This window comes from Gallus gallus, chromosome 11, assembly GCF_016699485.2.
Source record: "Gallus gallus isolate bGalGal1 chromosome 11, bGalGal1.mat.broiler.GRCg7b, whole genome shotgun sequence".
Taxonomy (NCBI): domain Eukaryota; kingdom Metazoa; phylum Chordata; class Aves; order Galliformes; family Phasianidae; genus Gallus; species Gallus gallus.
The window spans coordinates 2,630,308-2,654,530 of NC_052542.1; the positions used below are offsets into that span (position 1 = coordinate 2,630,308).

A 24,223-nucleotide genomic window follows, 5' to 3' on the forward strand; every position below is an offset into this window, starting at 1 on the left:
CATTTGTTAGGATAGGTGACTTAACAACTATCCTGTTATTAATGTTTTCAAAAGGTATTTTCAATATATTGCTGTATTTCATGTCAAAAATTTCAGAACAAACATGTTCTAGTCAGTACTTGCTCACAGTATACATGCAATAAGAAACCATTCAATGGCTTGACAGGCTTTATAAGCAGCAAAATCAGGAATACTTACATGTGCACATCTAAAGAAATCAAAATTGACCTCTGCGTACAAGATGAGATCCTCTCTTCATTTCCCGCTAGATTTAGGAAAATTACAATCTCCTTAACATTACACCTGCTAGAAAGATCAGGATGTCTTTCCAAAACCAGTCTGTGTAACCTGCACTTCCACTGGCAGCCAGCCTTTGATCTACAGAGGTATGCTGTATTTTCTTCCTTACTCATTGTAAGCAGTACCATTCAGATTAATACATGCCCAGGAAGTAAGTTCGTATGTAGGTCTCCAGGACTTTGCATTATCTCTGTTCATAGCTGTCTATGAGCATGTGTTCAACAAGCAGTACCAGCTCCCTTCTGTGTGCAAACTGACAAACACACAATGCAGACTTAAAGTTCTTTAGACGGCTTCAGATTTTTCTAGGAAAAAATCCTTCCAAGCCAGCAGTCTGTAGGTGCCTGCACTGAGGTATATGGCACTGCTCAGCTCAGTTCTGAGGAGTCCACATTTTCATGTCATATGGGACAAGTAGACTTACCCAGCAAATAGAAGCTCAAAGCTAATTTTGCAAGGGCTTCTTGTTCTCCCTCTCCCAAAAATAACACAGTAACTTGTAGCCTCTAACAAACAATCCAGAAAAAATACTAATCCAGATTAAAACATGAAATGATCCGGCCAAAGCAATATAATGTTTATGTTACTGTTTGTGAAAAGTTTCTTTTAAGAAAGTTTTTTTTTTTTTTTTTGAACGAGGACCCATAACATTGCAAACTGCCTTCAGATGACATAAAGAATCAATTCTACCTTCATTTGTACAGGCAGAAACACAGAGGTAGAGAGCTACGCTGGCTTCCGCATCGGCGAGCCTTCCACATACTGCAACAGTAGTGAGGCACATGATTCCCTATCCATGTGCAGAGGGGAATTCAAAACACACTGCATCACACATCACACATGGCTGCTGAAACAGGGACAGCCTTCACTGGGAGCTGCTCACTTCACCTTCAAGTCATACCCTACAGTTCACAGTACTGCCAATCCTGAGTGCATTTGTTGCCAAGGTCTGTTTGTTTTCCTTTTGGGCAGCTATGATACAGTTCCCAGAAGAAGTCAATATCACGTTAGACCAAGGTAAAATCCAAACAATATGCCAAAAAGCATAGGCAGATCTGTAATGCTGTTCTTTTTGTGCCTGTTGCAGAGGATTTCCTTGTTATCAAGTGACCTAACATCTCATGTCATCAAGAAGCTATACCCACCCATACCCTACAGGTGAAACCTGTCAGATAGCCCTGTTTCTGCTGCCTTCTGCTTTGGGGGAGCAGAAGGAACAATGCTTCCCCACTGTCAGAATGTGTTGCTTGTCCCTCTGATCCTGACAGCTGGTGGCAGGACACGTGTCTCAGAACCTCTCACACCACCCTCCCCTCTGGACAGATGTAAGGTGCCAGATTATCACACCACACTACATTGTTTTGCGCATTAGAACTTCATGTTCTGCTGGTTTTCAATAATCACAGAAACCCTCCCACTGTGATCCTCTGGGTCACAACAGTGCTTTGATGCTTTAGTGTTTCTTTAAATTACAGTAAGAAAAAAATAAATAAAATCTGCATGTCTTCTTTTTAGGGGAACTTTCTAAGTGCTTCAGTACTTCCCACCAGCCTCTCCATTGCAGATGAGCCAAAGTCTTGCACAAATATTAAAACATTTGACCAAGTGTTTCAGTTCTATATGATCTCCAGGCAGTATCTGAAATCCAGCTTAACTCCTGCTGCCAAAATGATCTCCACCTTTTTACATTGGAAAGTTTTCACTTACAAAACTCTACATTAACTTACTCACCAAAACTAAAACCTACATATTTAATGATGATAAATGGTGTCACATTGATACTCAAACATTTCATTTGCTTTTTTTTTAGATTCAGCCAAACTAAACCCACATTTAACACCAACAACACAATCTGGACCTCATTTTGCAAGGAAAAAAAAATAATCCAGAAGGATGTTCCCTGAGGATGTCCTGGCAATCTATCAGAAGGGGCAGGCTGCGGCTATTCCACCTCTGACAACAGCTGGATCTCTGAAGTGCACTGTTCTGCTGGATGACTTGGGTAAGGAAGCAATGGGGAAGCCAGAGGATTGCTGGGATTGACAAGAAAAAAAACAAACAAACAAACAAAAAAACAACCACAGCAGCTCAGGCAACTTTGCAAGGGGAGACCCTGTTCTTCTCGTGACTTCCTACATGTGTTTGTGCATTCACATGGCATTCTCTAAAGAAAAAATTGACCCAGAGCTTGTGTCCTAGTTTCCTGTGCCCCTGCCATGGCCGTGTCTGTCCTGTGTATATGCTTTTTTTTTGCAGTATTTAGGCAGCTGAGTCCAAGAGGATAGAAATAAAGGTTCACCCCATTCACCTGTTACTCAGAAGTACATTGACCTCCCAGTCAGATAAATGATTGAAATGGTTCTGTCTAGTGCCCTTGAAAATTGTTTGAGGAAAAATAAAGATCAAAACCTTGTATTTTGCTGTAACTATTCTAAAAATAATGATTTTTATGTTTTTTTTTTCCTGCCCTCAGCTTGAAGTCATTGTCTCCCTGTCTGCTCTTAGAGGGTGGTCTTCCTCAAACCACAGGGGCAAGCCAGTCTTCGCTGTCCAGAAGCATCTCCCACTTCCACCAGTGTCTCTTGAAAACGTCTGTTAAGAAATAAACTTAGGGAAGTGAGTATCAATCATTACCACCCAGAAGGGCTATGGAGCTTTGCTGTCTGCACTCACGCAGCTGTAACTTCAGCAACTCCAATCAAACCTTATTTGGGCACTCCAGTGCTCACTGAGAGCAACTCAATGGGACACCTTCTTTACCCAAGCTAACTAAGGGAGCAGTAGAAAATGTTAGCAGAGATCTAGCTACGCTGTACAAACTCCCTGAAAAAGATATTCCTAGCCCATACAAAACAGCACAGTGTATTGTGAAATAACAGTGAGTAGTTCACAGAAATACAAAGAGTCCATGTACAGAAGCTATGTGCTGGGTGTCTACTCATGTGTTTCCCCTAGCCAAGCTTTAGAGAGGCAAGGACCGTTGTCCTCTCCCCCGACTGCAGTGTATGGTGTCAACGACCAAATCCAGTATGCATTGTACCTCCCAGCACATAGGCTTCCTTTCAAAAAATATTGGATGTGAAGAGGCTTAAGGGATGTCCTTTGGCTTAAGGGATGTGGCCATCCATGCTTGTTGGGACCAGGCCTCTCCAGAATTGTTGTTCCTCAGTACAAGCAGAGGAAAGCTCAGCTCCTATGCACTGCACTCAGAATTCTGATGATCTCAAGATGGATGAGGTTTAGGGAAAAGGTAAACACATGCACTTTCACTCCAAACAAACAGCAGCTATGGCCTGGTCAAAGATTAAACTGCAAAGGAAGCTGGTAGGAAATTTTCCTCTTATCTTAACGTCAATATATTCATAAACATTTACAAGAGTGCAGAATGAGAGGATGGGCTGAAGACAGCCTTTGGTTTCTGCTGTGCTATAGTCAGTGTTCAACCATGTGCTCTCTATCTATACTGGTACTTGCCAACAAATAGCAGAGTATAATTGCTGCTGCATTACATTATGATGTGCTTGGAAAGCATACACCCAAAGCACAAAATACCCCACAGAAGGTAACATTCCTGCTTTCCTAGCAAGAAAAACTAAAAAACAACCCTTGAAACAAGAGCCTGTGAGCACTGGATGTATTTTCTGTACGTTTTCTCTCAAGGCAAAAACAATGAATATCAAACACAAATGGGCAATTCTAAACTGGAAAAGGAGTAAGTAGTACAAGGAGCTGAAATAGCCAATGTGGTAGACTTCCTCAAGGAAAAACAAGCATTTCTGCAGCAGAACACACCAGTTTTATGTGTGGGGGATTAGCAAAGGACCATGCTAGTTAACCCACTACTTGCTTAGCTGCAGGGCTGACGTTCATCATCCTCAGAACAGCTGATACTGGCTATAAGATGTGGATGCTGGTCAAATCCAGTTCACTAATTCTGATGTACCTGATGGCAGCATTTTATTTCCCCTGTAACTTCTTAAAAGTCTGTAGGAAATTCTAAGAGATTTTAGCAGCAAGTCCCTTCCTTCAAACAGGGCTTGAAGTCAAACTGAAAGATCAGCTCAAGTAACACTTCCAAAATAAGTTTCTTAGGGCCCAATTTTCCCTCTCACAAGAGCACTGCTTGCTGCAGTGTTGACTGCTAGGTGTGAAAGTTAAAGTCCGTTGGAACTGCTCCGCATAAAACTGGGCAAACCTGTATCTCTTCCAGAGAGAATCTTATCACTTAGTCACAGTATAACAGTAATGCATTAAAGTATAACAAAAATATTTCATAGGTCAAGGCTTCCCATCTGTAACTGTCAGCTCTGTCCCTAAACGAGTTTAAGGAGGCTGGAACATGAAAGGAGCTGCCCTCTGCTGTAAGATAGCACATGCTGTTTTGCAGTATCTGCAGGTATTCTGGAGTCATGTTGGATGTGAAATATTTTCTGTGAACTCTGAATTAGCACAGTCAATTTGCAGGAAAAAAGACTGGATTACTGCACAAGAATAAAGCTATTCAGTAATGAATGTATTTGTGTCAGAAATGCCTGGTGGTCTGTGTAATTCCACATTTATCTGTTAGTTGTCCTTTTTCACTCACAACAGAGCTCAAAACTGAGCATAGGTAAATGAAAAGCAATAATGCAGTGCTGCTGTGATGAGAATTATCCACGCATGGATTCAGCATCGAGCAGAATAAGAACCATGATCCTCTGAAAATCTCAATTCAAATGGTTTTCTTGGGAATGTCAATGAAGGTGTTCTCCTGGCTCTTCCTCCAAAGCTATTTCACTAAAATTTACTGTTCCTGCTTCACATGCAGTTTTTTGCTCTTGGTCTGCATGTCGCAGGTTTTGCCTTTATAAACCAAATAGCTATTTCTGAACTAGTAATGAGAGACTCCAGATTAGTCCTATACCCTTACCAATAATGATCACACAGAAAGAACGTATTTATGATTCACTCATGTTTTTGGCAGCTGTCAGACTGGCTGCAGCATGACCCATTTTTTCTGCTTGTCTACAGAGAAACTTCAGGCATGAGAAGGAGGATGTAGTTCTGATTCTCAGAAGTCATTACTTATCTGGATGGAAAATGCTAAATTTGAATCATCGAGTAAAACCTCTACCAAAAGAGTTTGATGACTGCATGGGTATCCAACTTTTGGAATACCTGGGCCGCACTGAATGAAGAGTTGTTGTCTTGGGCTGCATATAAAATATATAATATAGTTAACACAAATAAGTAATAACACTTTTTTTGCTCTTGAAATTAAAACATAAAAAAAAGAAGGCAACATGAACACAAAACTAATGGGATATTTGACCTCATTTTTGTTAAACTAATTCATTAGTCTGGTTTGATGGAAGAGGTTGCAGTTCTTGGTGAGTTCTCAAGTGACCTTACAGATCATTGAGCTCCAACTCCTTGCCATGGGCTGGTTGCCCTCCACCAGCTTAGTCTGCCCAGTGCCCCATCCAGCCTGGCCTTGGGCACCTCCAGGGATGGGGCATCTACAACCTCTCTGAGTAGCCTGTGCCAGCACCTCACTACCCTCTGAGTAAAGAATTTCTTCCCCTCATTTAGTTTAAAGCCATTTGCCCTTGTTTCTCACTCAGAACATGTAAAAAATTGCTCCACTTCTGGCTTATAAGCTCCCTTGAAGTACTGGAAGGCCGCAATGAAGTTTTCCCTGAGCCTTCATTTCTCCAGGCTGAACAAGCCCACCTACTTCAACCTGTCTTCATAGGAGAGGTGCTCCAGCTCTCTGAACATCTTTGTGACCCTCCTTTGGATCTGTTCCAAAAATGCCACATCTTTCCTCAGCTGGCAACCCTAGGCCTGGAAGCTGTACTCCAGATTTTGACAAAGGAGCTCATGTCCCTGGCTCTGCCATCTTAGCTAGCTGTGACTGAATGCATGTGAGTTGGCACCAGGTACCCAGAGCTCACTCCCTGAGGGGCACAAATAGGACAGGCCAGACTGACTGGAAGGTCCAACCAGGTTGGCATCACACCCTCAGCACTGGCCATTAGCTGACAGTCACTGAAGGTAAAGAACAGGACAAGCATGTGATGCATATCTTGTATCTTCCCTTGCCTCCAACTATTTGCAACTGGGACAACTGGCTGAAACCTGATGAGGTTTGTTCACTTGCCAGATCCTTCCTTCAGGTTATTTTCATCTGAATGCTGGTAATTTCACATGGCCTGTAGTCTTTGTATTGGATGGGAGATTATAAAACTGATCCTCTCTACACCAGTCAGCTCTATAAACTTCTTTTATATTCCACTCAGTTTTCTGACTTATTCCCAAGATATAAACTGTTCCGTAATTTCTATCAACCTGGTTTGTCTCCTCTAGACCTCCCTTTTTTCATATTCTGGCATGAGAGGAGTGCAGCATAGAGTTCTCTATGCACAGATGAGCCATAGGGTTATGTACCAGCCTTCTGGTTTGGCTCCCATCCTTTCCTAACACTGGATTTGCTTTGCTGCCAGCAAGCACTGAGCTGATGCTTTCACAGGACTATCTCTGATGACCTCAGATTCAAGTTCAAGCTAGCTCTGGCTGAGCTTCCTCATCTGGACTTGTGCCATAGTGTGAGACAACACATAGGAATTGGGTAAAAGTGTGAACTTATAGGATGGTGCAGAAGCATTGCACAGTTTGTTTTTCAGACCAATGCAGTCACCTACGTGCCTGAAAAAAAGCTGAATAGAAAGCCTTGGAGACTTTCTGAATACTTCTTGTTCACAAAGAAACCTCAGTAAAATTGAAGGGCTAGCGTGTGGGCGGAAGCATGTTCTCACCTTGTACATCAGGAGGGAGGTGACCTTCAGTAAACACAGCAGAGAAGCACAGTGAGCTCATGTTGCACTCCATGTCCTGGTCAGATCTCAATCTGCTCTTATTCTCTCACCTGGAAAAAAGTATATGCAAGAAAAGCTTATACAAGGTCAGTCCTGGGTTTGCATCAGAAGTGGCTGCTATTTATGTATATTTGAAAGAGATGGAGTACATACACAGCCAGTGGATGGACTGAACCCTGAGCTTGTCTGGAAAAGACACAGAGGATTTTAAGCAGCACCAAGGCAACACGAATGACCTCCAAAGTACTCCCCACCATTATTACAATTGGTAAACACTGCCGAGGATGTTGAGCCTGAGAGAGCCAACTGTTAAATGTGTCTGCTTCAACACTGCAATGTTAAAAACACTTTGCATGCAGGCTTCCCGGGAAAGCAGCCCTTCCTGATTACTTTTCTTTTGAGTTTTACTTCTCCATTTCAGGCTAACAGTGCCAACTAAGTCACTGTGGTACTACTTCACCCTCCATCTGTTGTCTCCTAGCCAACCTTTTGTTGTGGTCTACATTATATCTTCATTCTTCTTCCCTGTAGTCTTTCCCTACCTTTTTCTCATCCCTATAAAGCCCAGTGACCTACATTAAAAGCTTTTTGATATGGAAAGCTGTAACAGAAGCCTTAATTCCTAGATTTTTTGTTGCCCAGCTTGCAATTAAAAATCATGCAAAGGAGCATGCTTTCTTTCTAAAAGGAATTTTCATTTTTGTCTATAATTTAGCAGAACCACTACCATTAGTGCATGAACACATCTGACACTTAACTGTTCAATTCAGCCTGTAAATATCAAGTACAACTATTTCAGAAAGTTAAAAATTGCACTTCAAAGCAGCTTTGCAAAGTAACAGAAACTTTCACTATCAGTTTTGAAAGGTTACCCTGAATTTCTTTCCTCTTCTGTTTTAAGGATTTTAATTTGAATTTAGGTATAAGTGTGATTACAAAAGAACCCCATGTCTGAGGCTAGGCATGTGATCACGTACTTCTGCTAAGGAGAGGTTTTGCTACAGTGCTTAGTACGAAGAATATCCTCAAGTTCATTGCTGAATCAAAACTTCACATATCAGGTCAAATGTTGGAGCCCGTCGGAGTGTCACATAGGTTTGACTATCAGATGAATGCTTGTTAAAAAACCTTTGTCACTGTGTAAAAAGGCAATATAGGAACAACCTATGAGAAGGTGTTCTGCATCTGTGTAGACACCTTACTTTTCAGTTTCATGTCTCTCCAGGACATTGTGATTCTCTCCAGCAGCTTCTACTGAAAATTTGCATATTTTTTCCATATTTGAGTATTTATTTCCTAATATATATGTGGATAACTAAATCGAGCAGTCTATTGGAGCAAATTGGTTCAACTTAGTGTTAAAACTATTTGCATGCTGCATTTATTCCAGAGGCATGTTTGTCCCACTGGTTCTGATCTTATCTTTACCCTGTGCCAAGAAATGACTTCCATGAACTTTAGTAGGTCATCCTGTTAAACATCTATCCACTCTCTCCCACTCTTCCTAACCATCTAGAAATAATAATTAACTGAATGTGCTGGGAAGTGGGTGGTGACTTTACTATCCAACTCTTGCTATATATTTCAGATGACTTATAGATTGCAACTATGCTAGGGGTTTTTTCCACTACAGAAGTCTCTACTCAGATTTACCAAATGATTTTTCACTGTTCTTTATTTCTTTGGCGAAGAAGCAATATACATTTTTAAATTTGTAAAAGCAGGCTTTGTGCCCTTGTGCGTAGGTGTGACCCCATCAAAACCAGCATGCCATGAAGCAGAGAGCTTACATCTATGACTGTTGGGAAATGAAACAACTGAGTCAGGCAGAACTCCATGCCAAACATCTTCTGCTTCGTACCAATTCCAATCCTTTAAAGATTCTGCCAAAGTCTTTGGAAGTCTGCTGCTCAATAACATACTTTAGGAATAGTATTGTTATATTCAGTGGAGAAGAGAAGATACTTCAAGCAGCTTGCAACAAAGTGTTTTGCACTATGAGAAAGTGCCTAGCACAGGGAGACAGGTTCACTGGTTGCAGCTGGCAAAAGCAGAAAAAGAGCCCGAAAGGAGGTTAATGCCAACTCCTGTTCATCAGATGCAGCAGCTCTTTGGAGGAAACTTGCTGGCTTCAGCTGCAACCAGCTTCAGCTGGTGGTAGAAGGTGTCACGTCACACATGCTAGCCTGCTGGGCATTGCTTGCTACGGAACCTCTTTAAAAGACTGGGAATACAGATCACAGCATATTGCATTTACTCTCAAGAAGTCAGCAGGTTTCCCATATCCATATGACTTGAAAACAAAACCTAGTGGCTTTGTTTATTTAATAAATGCCTCAAAAATGTTGTTTTGAAAGAGGCTCAAAACCCACACGAAGACTAACATGTTAAAACATGTTAGCCTGAAATTCAGGTTTAAGAGTTTCATTATAACAAAGTCTCCTATTAGGTATCAATAAGGAGGGAGTTCTTTCTGGATGAGTAGCTGAGTATCAGTGAGGGATGGGAGGAAGTTTTGAAGCCATGATACCAAGACATGCTGCCAGAATTGCACACAGCCATAGCCAGCTAGTCTCTTGCCTTTACAAGTACATTTTTCATGAAAACTAGGTTGTTTTTCCTCTTCATTTAACTTCATTTAGTGTTGAGCAAGGCAGTTGTCAGGGGATAAACCAAACATTTTTTTCAGCTTGTAAATACAGATCATACATGTTAATTACCCAGCTCAATCTCCTCATCTGAAACACCAAAGAGAATGAGGTTATTGGTGGGAGAAGGTGCTTGTCAGCACTCCTGAAAACTTACTTTTGAAACATCTGTTTTGTTTTTAAGGGAGGTCTGGACCAAACTACATTGCATTAAATGGAAGGGCCTAATGAAGCAAAGGTAAGCATCCCAATTAATTCAAGGTCATTTAGAACAGTCTTCCTATATAATTATTTTATTTTGATGCTTGTAATATAGGAAAAGACACCAAGAAAATAATTTATAGGGCTTTGGAAAAAAACCTGGCAAAGAGGTTGGGATCAATTGGGATCAATCAAACTGGGATCAGATCATTCCCTTTCTAGAAGGCCTTCATATTTCCCTAGGATACATTTGGTGTAAGTGTGGAAAAATACAATTAATACTAAATTACAAGTGAGCATGTAAGTGTCTTCTATAGCTCTGAGCTGGTCCAATCTCCTTGCATTCTACTTCTAACAAGAGAAAGCCCAGAAGCTTGTCCTCCAATTCATGTCTGTAAACAAAACACAACTACACCAGTGTCTAAGAAAAGGATAGCCTGTGGCTCTGCGGGCTGTGCACTTTGTTCCATTTCTTTGGGATGTGTTTGTTTCTGGACCAATCACTACACCAAACACATTTACTTAGAGAACTGAAAGGAGATGTGTAACTACTCAAACAGTAATTACCCAATCCTATGTAATGCAATTAATTTGTGAGTATTAAATGTTTGTGCAAAACACTGAGAGTTTGTTTACAAAAATTGTAAACAGATTCTAAAAACCATAACCTGTCTATAGTTGTCTTTGTAGCAGCTTCCTTTCTCACTGATACCTGCAGGGCTGGCAACTCCTGAAGTTCCAGGAGACTGATAAGGCCATGTTAACCTTTCAGCTCTGGGGCTTTAAATCACTCTCACTCATGCTGACAAAGCCAGCGTGCTGCCCTTACCCACAATGACAAGGCCATGTCGCTTGTCTCACTTCCTCCTCCCTGCCTCATCTTAATAGTCCACCACCAAGTTCATTTACCTTTACCCTTACTCTAACTACGCCATTCAGAGTGTTTTTATTAGACCTCAAAATACCAAGCAGTGTCTGAAAAATCCTTTTCCTATTATAAGCCAGCTTCTAACTTCATCTCACACACAGTGATCAAACAGGGAGTGTGCAGATGGAAGTCTCATTGTCACGGGTAAGTGACAACCAGCTATTTCCGACAGTTCACTTCTCAAAACTTGTTCAAGATGACTCTCATATGAAGCTCAGCTGCAAGAAGTACAGAACTCAGACAATAGCACCCATGGGCTCACAGCAAGTTCAATAGTAAACAGTGAGTTCCAAGAAGGATTAAAAAAAGCTTTCACTCTTGTCATGGTTGAACTCAGATTCATACCTTGTTTATAGCTCCCTGGATGTTCTCTATTCACTGTCCAATAGTTCCAGAAGCACTGCGTTTGGCAAACGGTGACAATACAATAGCCGCCTTGTAGTGGCAGACAGAACTTTGATTCGGTCATACTGTGCCTCTCAGAGCACTTTTCAACCACACCTAGATATGAGAAGTGTTAATATAAATGTAGAATTTGATTTTTAAATCAATGGGTAGAAAGATTTAGAAGTTTTGTATCTTAACACAATCATTCTAGAATAAAATTTCCATTTCCTAATCTGTCTGTTGAAAGTGGGAAAGATATGGTAGAATAACAGAACACACAGCTATCTGAAACCAAGCTCACTTTGTTAACAGCAGCATGACCTGATGGATGAAAAGCAGCTCAGATATTTGGGTTATCTCCAGACTTCAGTAACTTTTGATTAGTCACTTGAGCTCTCTGAACTTCTCCTCTGATTGCAGTTACATTGCATGGGCATGGACTATTTTCCAAAGCATGTTTGTACAGTGTTGAGAAGAATCAGATTGCAATCCCTTTTAGAGCTTCAAAAGCTAATACAAACAGTTCAAACAAACCATTTCTAAAGACCTGTAATGATTAACATCTGACTTTTCATCAAGTAATTAGAGGCCTTCTTTTCCAAATACATAAGTGTACTTTACATGATTTTGGATGACTAATCCAAAAATCCCAGCACTTGGTATATTAACATCAGAATATAAATTGAACATATTCCAGTATTACATTTTCATGGTTTCCTGGGGACTTTTAAAGTTATATACAGTTACACTTGTATTGAATCAATATGATTTGTTACTTTACATAAAAAATACCACCTAGTCTTTCTGTGGGCATTTCATGGTCATCTCTAAACCAAGCATAGTTCTTGTGAAGAGCTGACACACTCAGAAAACTTCTGGCCACACGTCTGTACTAAGTGGCCCACAGCCATACCTCCTAAAGCTTCACAGCAGGACTGACCTGCCAAATTTAGATGGAGATGTCCAAGGAAAACAGCTTAACAAGCATGAAGGTGAAGAAGGATGGTCTGAATGAGAGTAAGCAATGTGACTGCCATCAGAGGGTCTGTTCCTAGAGATACAGGGCTCTGCTCTGATTCAGGTCTGAATACACTGAAAAAACATCACAGGCAGCACGTTATGTGAGATGTAGTATGCTTTCCTGGGCATTAGTACAGAGCAGATGCTGAAGTGCCATCTTGACGAAGGTCAGCTACTGAGCAACACCAGCAGCTGAACAAGTTTTTATCAAGGTGCCTGTACACATGTAAGAAGTACTTTCCACATACAAGGCACTAAATAGACTCTGCTTCTGAAATAATATAACTGTAAGTAACAGTGATGGAATGAATCCTCTGCCAGTACTCCCCCCATCACCACATTCACAAGAGAAGAGGTTTTGGCTCTCTAACTACAAGACATTATACAGTCAACTCCAGACCATGTAGCATAAGCCAGAGCAAGGATAAAACCCGCCTCATGAAATTCCAAGTTGTTCTTTTTCCAATATAGTCTTATACCAAGTTTTTATATTATTTTTTACAGTGTTCAAACATATGTCATTATGGTGCACTGCACTGGCATTTGGGTCAGAAGTTTTCATTTAGATACTTCGTGGATGTGTTCTCCTCTGAGATCCTGAAGTGCATGTGCTTCTTCCCATACTTGAAGTGCAAATCCATATTGTGAGCTTAAGTACTTTCTTTTTGGGAGGCAACAAAACAGAATAGAACTCCAACAGACTCTTGTTGGCACAGCACACCGTGCTGCCAACACTGGCTGCAGCAGTTCCTGCAGAAGGTAGAGAGGAGGGCACACTATTACTGCACAGCTAACAAATACCAGCATGCATTGTGTAACAGGAACATCATCTGAGCTTAGACTTTCATGCAGTTAATGAGATGTGCTTTAAGACAAGGGGGAAACCCCTAACTACTCCTGTCTCAGGAACACACAATTGAAAGCTACACATTGCAAAGAAGATAAGAATGTTCCAGAAAAAAAAAAAATCCATCTTACTTACCTCATTTACGTTTCCCTACTACAAGACAGAGCTTACAGAAGCCTTATAACATTCCAGTTCCAATCTAAAAACTGTCCATTTAGCTAATATCAGCTCTGTTTGCGCATAATGATAAGGCATAATGTTCTGATTTCCAGATATATAAACCACAAGTTATTCCAAAGAGAACTGATTCATTTACTATTGATCCTATGACAATATATTAAAAAGATCAGTGCATGTTTTACATTATCGCATTTCAGGATTAGCTCTATTTTTCACTTCTAAACCACTAGAAATACTTTGCCTTTTAAAAGCATAAGAACAAAGACCCAACCAGGTGACTTAATCACGAAGCTCTAATTTCAGAGATCATGCCCTTTCTGACATTATGTACATATATATTTGCACAGTATTTACTGTAACTGACTGTTATGTTACATAAACACTGTTCCCTGAAGCTCAACTTCAGCTCTTGTGAGTTCCCACTTTTGCAGCTCCACAGAAAAGGATTATGTAAGCAAGATACCTACTATTAGCCAGAGAGCTGAAGCAAATATGCAAAGAGAAACACTCAGCAGAAGTATATAAAAAACTAATTCAAGACATATCCAAATAATTTGTTTTAATTAATGCTTATATTTTAAAATCATCAGTATTGCATTTAAAGTGAAAAAAAAAAGTGTCATGAAACGGAACATAAATGTCTTGCTTGTTCAGCGAATTAAATCTCATCACACAGGTTTAGACTTCTAACAGCCTTGAAACCTCAACACAAAGACCATTAGTATACACTGCTTTCCACTGCTAGTATCCACTGCTTTTCCATGATGTAATTGAGGAAAGAGCTCTCACATGGTGGATGGATGACACAAACTGTAGGCAGCATTAACATCTCAGTTGTTCTGTTCCTTTTCCTACCACTCATTGCTCATCCTACCCACTCTCTGCCCTCAGTTGCATCAACATACTGTGGTGACAATCAATTAGAATTACTATCAAAACCCTTATGATAAAGAAATAACAGTTTTAAATGCCAGATAAACAGACATCCTCTCCAAGCTAATTTTGCTTGCCTGCAATTCACTTTGCCTTTTGGCTCCAATGACTGTATTCAGTCATCATAGCACGAACTAGGTTCTTACATTGCTTTTTAACTCATGATTTATGTTTTATCACTTTCAAGCTGATTAAGAATGGTGGAAGATGAAGGTAGTTCATGAAACTGAACAGCCCTGTAGATATAATGACCTTGAATATTGGTCTGAAAACTCCTATGACTAGGCCAATTCTAAAGGCACCAAGTGATGGAACAGCGCAGGCCAGGAAGGACAGCTTAGAGCCAGTAACATGGCAGGTCCATGGCCAGGAATTCAACCTACAGGTCAGCTCCAGTGAGAATAACCAAGGCTAGGTACAGACCAGGCACTACTAAACAGGCCCACAGAAGCAAGGCCATGATGGGCAGCAAGATCCAACACCTGGCACACAAATCAGCATCATTCACAGCTCTGTTGAGGGAACGGAGCCCCAGCACTGGGATTAAATGAGCTCCTGAGCCCATGGGCAGCAGTGTGTGGGATAGAGAGTTCATGTGAGGCTGCTCAGGCCATTAGAGCCTGCCCTCAGGTTGCAAAAATGATCCCTATTAAGTTAGGGATACAAAGAACTATGTCATGTCAGTAAGACTACACGAATGCTGAAACTCAGTTTTCCACATCAATAATAAGTGTCTTCAGGAAAATGAGGCTAACTTTGCTCCTCTTTCTGCTTCCTATGTGGATAAATAAGCAATTTTAATCTCTGTGATTATTAATCTGAATTGCTTATAAGCACTGCTGTTTACCCTAGGCATTTAATAGTTATTATGTATGTACACATGAAATGACAAATCTAACTTAGGTTCTCTTCCCTTACTGAAGAGCCAGTGAAATCAGCAGAAGTCTTTTCACTCAGTTCAATAGTCTGTCTCATACCTCTGTATACTAAACGAGGCTAAAAGGAGAAAATGGACTAACTGTAAGAATAGCATGAGTTATTAAAGGGATAATTGCAATAGGGAATACAGCAGATTTCCACAACAACTTCCAATTTTTAGCATTTTATTCAGCCAAACCAGATGGAACTGCCTCCAAAACAGCTCTGAATTTCATGGAAAAAATTGACTATGACACAAAGATCAGTTTATCCCATGTTCATCTCACGTCACTTAGAGCCAGTTTTCTTTTGCATGGAATAGAATCACAGAATCATAGTATCATTAAGGTTGGAGAAACAACTAGGATCCCCACGTCCAACCCCAGCCCACCCCCACCATGCCCATTGACCATGTCCTTCAGTGTCATGTCTCCATGGGTCTTGAACACCTCTTTGCTCACACCTGCTGTAAACAGGTTAGCATTCACTACTTCACCACAGCACACTCCCATCAGGAAAGCAGAATACTAGCCACTTACTGCAGAGTGTTTTGTCTTTCTCTGGACAAGAGTCTGAATTTAGTTGTGTAGCTTCCTGTAATAAAACACATAAAATAAGGTTTCCATGAGCTTCTCATTGATGTGTCCTCCAGGCGAAGCAGTTCCAGAGAGCACATGACAAGACTACCAAACACTCATATCTCTATTATTCCCAAGGGAGAGAAAATGCCTCAAGTCTCATGTCAGGGTGAGCTTCTCTCTACCCTGAGATGGCCCTTTGCACCCTTTCTGTCACCATGAATTCCACCTGCTCCATCATCCCACTGGCACCTCCAAGAGTCTCTCTTCTTCCAGTGACAATACACAGGGAATGAAAACTAGCAGTGGTAGCAGTAGTGATATTCAGGGAGATGCTACCTGGGTGCCATCGGAAGCAAACTGTGAGCAGCAGCTTGCAGAGCTTGGAGCCTCAGAGTCAAGTTTTCTTACAGACATTGATGCTGAGACTCAAGCATTTCAAAATGTCCCAAATTAATGTCTGTTCCTTCTGGGACTTCTCTGTCGAATCAAGCTGTCTTTTGCTCTTCTGAACCTTTAAATTATCTGTAAATCTGTCTCAAAGTGAAAACTTTGACTACTGCCAGATACACATAGTGTAATACAGCTTCATAGTTCTCTGCTCTCAGCTGTGCAATGTATTCTGAAGGTGAATGCTCCTCCAACTCCACCAGAACATCCTTAGATCTGCCTACCTCTGACAACGAAATGGAAGACCATATGAAATTCCACATTCCCAGAGAGCCCAAAGACTATATTAATTTGTATTTTTTAGGAGGTAGAAAATGTTCATTAATCAAGATTGATATATTCACTTCATCTCATTGGAGAGAAAAAAGATGTTTCACACTGTGCTGGTGAGACCTTACCTGGAGCACTGCGTCCAGATGTGGAGTCCACAGTAAAGAAGAGATATGGACCTGTTAGAGTGCATCCAGACGAGGGCCACAAAAATCGCCTGAGGAATGGAACACTTCCCTGTGGGGACAGGCTGAGAGCTGGGGCTGTGCAGATGGAAAAGAGAAGGTTCTGGGGGGCATGGGAGTGGCCTTTACATATTTAAAGGGGCTGTAAAAAAGAAGGGGACAGACACTTTATCAGGGTCCACTGTGATAGGACAGGGGGAAATTGTTTCGAACTAAAACAGGAGATTTAGATTGGATGTTTTTACACTCAGGGTGGTGGGGCAGTGGCACAGGCTGCACAGAGAGGTGGTGGTGTCCCATCCCTGCAGACAGCCAAGGTCAGGGAATGGGGCTCTGAGCACTGCTGGAGCTGTGGGTGTCCCTGCTCAGTGCAGGGAGTGGGAGCAGAGGGCCTTCGGGTGTCCCTCAAACTCAAATGATTCTATGATCAGTTACATCTCAGTGCCAGCGTTACAGGCTGGCACTTACTGGCACTTACTAGGACTAACTAGATAACTTACTTCCATTGGATTTTTCAGCCCTGACTCATGTGACAGTACTGCTGCCAGGCACATTGTTTTAACAGAAAAGGAAAACAAGCCAGCCTGAGAATGGCTGTGTCTGTTTCAGGATCCAATGAGCTTAAGTGACTTTTCTTCAAAGGGCAATTTTAAAATGATCTCTGCCTTTTGTTCTGGGGAAAATCAGTAGCCACCTTCCTAACCTTCTAGTCTACTGACTTGAACACAGTATATACAAGATGTATTTTTATCTGCCAGTGATAGGCAAAATCACTGATTTTTGATACAGAAGAATTCTTCCATTCATTCCAAACCAGACAGTTCCTTTAGTGATCAAGCAAAGATATTTGGAAACACAGAATCCATCATGTGAAAAAGCTGTTTTCCCACAGAACACAAACACTTAAATAACTTCAACTGAAATTCCTGTCTGTGCTCAAATTGGCTCCTCTTTCTTTCTCCTAGCCAAACATTTTTTATTTAGGAATTTTATTTACTGTTTAATAAATATTTACTGTACTGGAATCTACAGTACACCCAGATTAGCGTGCTGATCTAAACAACAGCCAGTGTCCTCATTGTTTTTAAGGACCGGTGTCCAAATACAAGTACTGCAGAATTACACTGAAGACATACTAATAACAACATAGTTATGTGGAAGTAGGGAAAGAGGAGAAAAAAATTTCCTGCAGAGATTTAAACAACGAAAAAGGTAACTTAAGTCTGTCTTTCCAAGCCGGTGACAGATAACTGGAGGCAAGGGGGTGGGAGGAAGGAAAGGAAAAAAAATGTAGTTTTCTTGTTCCAAGTTATTCCAAAACTACACATCCTTGGAACAGCATGAATAACAAATCCCCTCTGTACAAAATTTTTCTGGCATCCTGGTCCAGATCTGCTTCTACTCTCTCAGCTAGGACTGACAGCCCTCTCCTGACTTACATTCTTCTAGTCCCTCACATTGCTAAACGTCTGACTCCCATTTAGAAAAGCAAAATCTCATTTGTGCAAGTTTTTTCTAAATCCTGGACTGTGTCAGACGCTGAGAATACCAATGGGCCCTGTCTGCCCTCCATCAGTTTCATCTGCAGCCTCACCCCACACCACCACCCTCCTGGTCCAGGGACTGCATTTAAGCTCCAGGACTTTGTCTGAACCGTGCTGAGCATAGTGCCTTACTGCTCCTGTCCTGGTCTCAACCCTACTCAGCCCTGAGGAGCAGCTGAGGATTCTCTCAGATGGGATGGTGATGAGGAGCTCAGGGGAGACCTCGTGGCTTTGCAACCCCTGAAAGGAAGTTGTGATGAGGAGGGTTGGCCTCTGCTCCCAGGTAGCAGTCATGGGATGAGAAGGGACAGCCTCAAGTTTCTCCAGGAGAAGTTCAGATGAGATATTAGGAAAAATTTCTTCACTGAAATGGCAGTGAGGCAGTGGCACAGCTGCCCAGGGAGGTGTGGGAGTCATCGTCCCTGGCGGTATCCCAGAGCTGTGGGTATGTGGCACTGAGGGATGTGGGCAGTGGGCATGGTGGGGGTGGGCTAGGTTGGACCTGGGGATCTGAGAGGTCTTTTCCAACCCTGATGATTCTATAATTCTCTTCTCAGGACTTGAGTGATGATCACCAGAGCTGCTCTGCTCCTCTTATTCAGGTACTGCAGGACTACAGCCTTTGCTGATGAGGACACTGCTGCTGCCTTCTCATCATCCCTTGCACAGCATCCCACTCTTGTTTCTCCATGGCAGCAAGCTTGGTAAGTAAATTATAAGCAGCATAAGTTGGTCTTTAGGGGTTGAGCTGCAAAATAACAAAAGTCTGCCAAAGGAAAGCGAGCTGATGAAAAGTAATCACAAATCTTTCTAGGCAACTCAAGTAGTGAGAGCAGGAAGAACCTATCAAAAGCATCATCAATTTGCTTGTTGGTGGAGTTGAATGCAGAGCTGGCATTCCTCAGTGGGCTCTGCTCTGTGACATCATACTTCTAGATATCCAAGGCATTTACTTTCTGGTGAATTATGAGAGAAAGCAGTTGTCTAATAAATAAGCTGAATCTGAACACCAGACTGGAGTTTCTAGGTTCTTTTCCACTAAAGCACAACGTAAACTGTAGTGTGTTCCCCCTCCTCCTACCCAAAATCACTGGACATTCTTATCTGTAATAGCTCAGGACACAGACTCGTAGTTCCATGTGTATGTGTAAAATGTCACAAATGTGAAAGATGCAATCTTTCACTATATGTATTATTCTTTAACAGCCATCCCTTTAAGCACTCCCAAAACTCACCTTCCAGCACTTAAGCTTTATTACCAGAATTCATTGCTTCCTGCAAGCCAGGATATAAAGAGATATTGTCCTGTAATTCCACGTAATTCTGACATCCTGCTATTTGGTCCAGAAACAGAGATGCCATAGACTCATAACTTGTGATTTTAAAAAATAAAAATCCTTCTGGTTTATATTTGAGGTGCGTACAATCTTGCAGACAACAGGTGAAGTAAAAAAAAAAACCACTGTCCAAAGTAGCTTAAATAAGGCTGTCTGTGGATGCACTTTGTTACTATTTCTTCTAGAATCACAGAATCACCAAGGTTGGAAAAGACCTCCATGGTCACCCAGTCCAACTGCCAACCTACCACCATCATTTCCCAACTAAACCATGTTCCTTATTACAACATCTAAATGTTTCTTGAACACCTCCAGGGACAGTGACTTCACCATTGCCCTGGGCAGCCCATTCCAGTGCCTAACCAGACTTCTTCTGGAGAAGAAATTGTTCCCACTACCCAACCTGAACCCTGATGCAACCTGAGGCCATTCCCTCTAATTCTACTGCTAGTTCTAGCTCAGAGCATGAATTTAGCTTGCTAAATACGCTTAACCTCAATGCCAGTATAGACTTTTTCCACCTGATATAATATGCACAGGATACCAAAAAGATTTGAGTATATGTCGTTTTCAAAGAAAAACACCACAAATCCCCAGCAGAAATAAGAAGGTCAATTCTGTGGTCAATTTTGTGCTAAATAACATCACTGAGTTGCATAGTCACAGTATAATTACTGCATGTTGAAAAAATAGTATCATGACATATCCAGCTTCACTTCAAGACCTATGAACCATAATTTCTTATGGTTTCTGTAAGTTGCCTTCAGATCCTGTCCAAAATCTACCCAAAAACCGGAGAAGGAATCAAACAGTGATTCATTCCCAATTCCAAGAACCAACCCACATACTGTTTCAAGGTAATTAATATACAGAAATAAAATAGCCTGTGGAAAAGAAGAGAAACTGAACTCTGTGATCCACACAAAGATTGGAAGAATTAAGATCGTTCATTCCAGAAAGGAAGGCATTTAGGCATAATAGTAAATTTAAAAACATAAAAGGCTGCTGCAGAGCTCTGCACAGCATGTAGTGCTGTAATATTACCACAGAGCTCTAAGCAGGGCGCTTGGGAAAACTTTCACAGCAGAGTGAACCCACGTAATAGACGGCCTGGAACAAACTGCCTCAGGAGGCTTTGGAGTCCCTGCCATGGGACTTCTGAAAACAGGTTGTACTCAGAAACACTCAGATTTACTGACCAGTTTTCCTGTATCTACTGTCTGTCTGTGTCTACTGATGTGTCCTGGACCATGTGGATGGATCAACTTTCAGACTATTGCTCTAAAACCTACTCTAGGGGGCTGGTAGGAGCATGTTGTGCCAAGATCAAATAACGAGGATCAGATATGTTTTACTGATTCTGTTCTGACTGTATTGCTCCTTCTAAAAGCAAACTTGCTTCTCAGAATTTCTCAGACTTGCTGTTTAGGTATTGTTCTTTACATTAGTGTCATTGGCATCAGTAGCATAGTCCCTTTAGACCTCAACTATTCTTCTCAGTCACTCAACTGACCACAGTTGAACATAATACTAAATTATCCACAAGTAAGTTTTAGCCTGGCTCTCATCTGGATAGAAGACCAAAGTAAAAACAGAGACTTGTTATTCCTTATCAAATGACAGTGGATAATTCTGTGTATGAATCAAAGCAAAAAAAAAAGTGGCACTAAATAGAGACATTTGGGCCTCCCACATACAGAAATCCAGAGAAAGGTTTTGGAAGAGCTTCTAAAGATCACCAAGGGGAATTATCAGCAGGAGAATGGACAGTCGGAGCAGGAGGTTTCAAAACAGCGTGTCAGCATAGTTGGAAATCTGGAGGATGAAATACCACTCTTCACTGAGTGTTCAGTGCAGACTTTGGCAAGGGCAACTATTGACTGAGGAAATAGCTCACATTTCTTGCCTTACTTAAGCAGTAACTAAAATATTAATACAATGTTTTATTTAAAATAAAATAAAATAAAATAAAAAGCACTGATCTTTTACAGCTCAAGTTATTCCTACATGCAAGCTTCTGTGTAAAGCATCTGGAAGCACATAAGCCACTTGGATGCTTCCCAACATCTCATCTCTCCATAGCTTTGCATTGTCAGTGCAGCAGACAGCTGAATGCTTAATCTGCTCCAGACTCTCCTGGCTGACAGAAACCATGATTGCAGCACATATCTGATGTAGCTCACTTGAAAACACTGGCAGGTTTTTGCAGTTTTTTCCATTCTTGATTAAATCTCACTCCATTAGTGCTGCTCTCCAGCCTGTGCCCTTAGAGGTTTGCTTTGTAACTGAGAGACAGTTATACAAAGGATTCCACAACTCTTTCCTGATAGCATCAGGTGGGAGTTTATCTTAGGTGCTTAGTTTCTTAAATAACTAGGAACAGAATAGACTACAATGGAACAACATAAAGGACTTTTAACACCAGGGACAGATGACAAAATGCCTCCAGAATGTAAAGAACGCTTGTGCTAAGATTTCACGGGACAGTTTGGTTTTATTTATTAACTGTAGGATTTTTTTTCCTCAAGCCAACACTGATGTGTGATGATATGTAAAAAATCTACAAGCTAAAATCTTTCTGGGAAAGAGTTGTACAAGCTTCATGTATGAAGTTATTATTGATGAAATCAATCTTCAGTCATGTTTAAAAATGTTCAGCTGGCACTGAGTTCAGCAGGATCTGGAACGATGGGAGATCTACCCTCAGTATCCATCGCAGAACTGGTTTTAAATCCTTTTCACATTGTTTTCAAAGAACAAAAGAGGGTAACAAACCTCTTCTATTTGCACCTGTGTTCTGCTTTTGCTTTTTTTTGGGTCGCTGGAGTCTTGCACCGCTCCCCACTTTGCTCTCTCTCCTAGGTCTATGCATCTTGATTGCCCTCAATGCAAAATCATAATCACCCTGTTCCTTTTCACTGCTTACCCCTTTATCATTGTTCTTACAAGATTATGCCTGGGAACAGAAAGATCTGGTTCTGTGCTTTCGTTATTGTTTCTTTTAATGGATAAAGGTCATTTGTTGCACTTTTCCATAGAGGAAGATCACCACATTTCTAAAACGAGGACTAAACTGATTAATAACCCCAGTAGTACTCAAAAATTACCAAAGCACAAAGGAGTCACTTTTTTTTTTTACAGGATGGAATAAAAATACTGATTTACAGACTTGAATCTGAAGTTATTAATAAATCTATTTAAATAAGGAAAAAAAAAAAAGTCCAGACAGAATGCCACATTTCTTCATTGTTTACTAGTCTGCAATGGGTGAAATTATTTCTCATCTTGACAGACATCCTGGAAAACTTTCAAATGCCTCATGCTATTGAGCCCATATCACCATGTGACCCCACATCTTGGACTTGTTCTGTGTCACCTCACTTCAGAATTGTGAGGAAGTGTTGCAGGGATCTATAAGGTGATCGATGCTGTGGAATGGGTAAGCACCCTGAAAAGGTGTAAAGTGTAGGGAGTAACTGAATGGCAAATTTACAGCATCTTTGTTTACAGGTTTGAGGATTTCCAGCTTGGAACTGGAAGCCTGAGCCTTTTGCATGCCTTGTTTCCAATGAGACACACAAACCTGGGCTGACTTCTCTGGTCAACTCTGTGGGTGTTAAGAATGAAAGACAATGTGAAAAAACTATGTACTGTATCTCTGAGTTTCAATGAAAATGTCAAGACCAATTTTTCGCAGGGCTCTGCAGCTGCTGAGAGTACAAGCTGTGTATATATATATAGCCCATCTAGTGCTTTTTCTTCATTTCCAAGAAACAAAAAAATCAGGAAAACATCTGCTTGCTTGAAATCCCAATAATTCTTGTGAATGAGAAATTGTTTTGTTGCAACCTACCAAGCACTGGGCAGCATTTATCCCAATAATGCCAATGAACTCTGCTATACAGTTGACGGTGTTTTGTGTTCTGCTAAATTAAACTTGCTGTTAATATTTTTTGCAGATAAGCCAAAATTACAAATCTTTCAGAAGTAAGTACATTTGCTTCAAGGTGAGAGCATTCCTTCTTATACTAAGAGAGGCTTCCAAGCACAGAAGAGTGTTTTCTGGCATGAAAATCTCACAACTCGAACCACCCTAATAGAAACACTGACCGCTAAAGAACCAGAGGCCCACATCACTGCTTGACGTACCTGCACTCACACCCAGGAGCAATGGCAGAGGAAGCAAGGCTGGAGGAACGCGTGATTTCACGCCCTACTCTTTACCCTCAAGGCCACGCCTCCCTGCCCGGGGCACACGAGCAGAACACCCACCAGCAGTAAATGGCAGTGTCAGGCACGCACCCTTTTCTCCACGCCATCCACACGACAAGGAAAAAAGACGGGTCGCTTGTTTTCGGCTCATGAATCTGCTTGACCATCTGCGAGCGCCCAGTCCGTGTGATCTTACGGCACCTAGCAGCCGCTCGATCTGCTGTACCAACAGCAGCAACGTGTACAAACGTCTGTCATTCCCCCTTCTTCCCACCTCTGACTCTTCTCTCCCCGTGGGGTCCGGTGCCGCACACCCGAGGCACTCGGGTAGGGCTGTGGCTCGGCCCGGTACTGCCGCACGGTGCGGGAGCGGAGCTCTGCGGTCCCGCACTGCCGCCGCGCGGTGGAGCAGGGCCGCCGCAGCTGCA

General features: G+C 41.5%; 1 protein-coding gene across 16 annotated transcripts in view; it reads right to left on the bottom strand.

Moving 5' to 3' along the window:
- OSGIN1 (oxidative stress induced growth inhibitor 1) overlaps positions 1 to 24,130 on the bottom strand; it is a 34,902-nt gene extending 10,772 nt beyond the window's left edge. The window contains exons 1-6 of one of the 16 annotated variants that reach the window (XM_046899613.1): positions 23,886 to 24,130; positions 16,646 to 16,844; positions 15,759 to 15,813; positions 12,912 to 13,091; positions 11,280 to 11,435; positions 7,098 to 7,207 (exon numbers count right to left, since the gene is read on the bottom strand). The gene's annotated coding sequence lies outside the window, so the exon portion shown is untranslated. Of the gene's footprint in view, positions 1 to 7,097; positions 7,208 to 8,134; positions 8,586 to 11,279; positions 13,092 to 15,758; positions 15,814 to 16,645; positions 16,845 to 23,732 lie in introns of those variants that run through there. The other 15 variants (XM_046899614.1, XM_040646041.2, XM_046899611.1 and 12 more) reach the window with 15 other exon arrangements.
- Positions 24,131 to 24,223: the final 93 nt, after the last annotated feature.